This window comes from Mesoplodon densirostris, chromosome 3, assembly GCF_025265405.1.
Source record: "Mesoplodon densirostris isolate mMesDen1 chromosome 3, mMesDen1 primary haplotype, whole genome shotgun sequence".
NCBI lineage: Eukaryota > Metazoa > Chordata > Mammalia > Artiodactyla > Ziphiidae > Mesoplodon > Mesoplodon densirostris.
Window position 1 is genome coordinate 38,943,272 of NC_082663.1, and position 1,001 is coordinate 38,944,272.

Below are 1,001 nucleotides of genomic sequence, written 5' to 3' on the forward strand. Positions count from 1 at the left end.
CCTTAGCAAGAAATTTCAGAGTCTCGAAATGAAGTCTGGAAATGAAGTTGCATACTATTATAAATGAGACTATTATTGTTCTGAATCAATTAGAATGTGTAAGTTGGGTTAAAGAAGGTTAATTTTTGTGATTCTTGTTGTCTCTAGCAATTGACAGACCCTACTTGTTGAGATTTTGTTCACCTGTTTTGTCCCCTGCCCTCACACCCCAACAGTGGCAATTATTACTAAACCAACACATTCACATATGCTCTTCTTAAGATTTTTATAAACAAAGGCTTTTATTCTAAAATAAATGACCTTGAATTAGGGATAAAATTTTAGCTGGAAAAAAAGAGGGTAAAGAATCCCACAAAAGGACAAATTTTTGACCTTATTGGAATTGAGAAATGAATTAAACAACATCACTGTATTCTGAAATATTGGTGCCCATTTTGAGAAACTTACTTTTTTGTTAAAAAAATATTGGATACAAATATTTTAATATTGCAGGAGACAGCCTTCTGCTGATTTTCTTGGTCTATAATCCCTTTCTTTGAGATGGAGCCATTTTCAAATTCCACATGGTTAGGATTGGGCTCTAATCTCTGGACCTGCTACCCTTTCCTCCCATCACAAGTATGGGTGCTTGACTCAAAGCCAGGTCATGAAAGTTATTCTCCCAGAATCTGAGCTCTTCAACACAGACTAAGTGAAATTGGCGGTTGGGGCTGAGTTTTCCACAACAACAATGTAGAGATGCACTCCACGGATTCTCCTACAGGAATTCCATAGGGCTGCCCTCATTTGTGTCTCACTGTTCAGATCTTCCTTAAATTATGTGAAGCTCTGGGCTGTATATTCTTTATTTCTCCCTCCAGATTTAATCTCTGCCCCCTTCTCATCTCCCCGTGCCCCAGAGGCTAAGACCCATGGCCTGCCCATCACCAGGACTCCATATACTCTGACCTCTCAAGGCCAGTAGGAGGGATCAAGAGAAAACAGAAGGGCAAGAGGAGAAA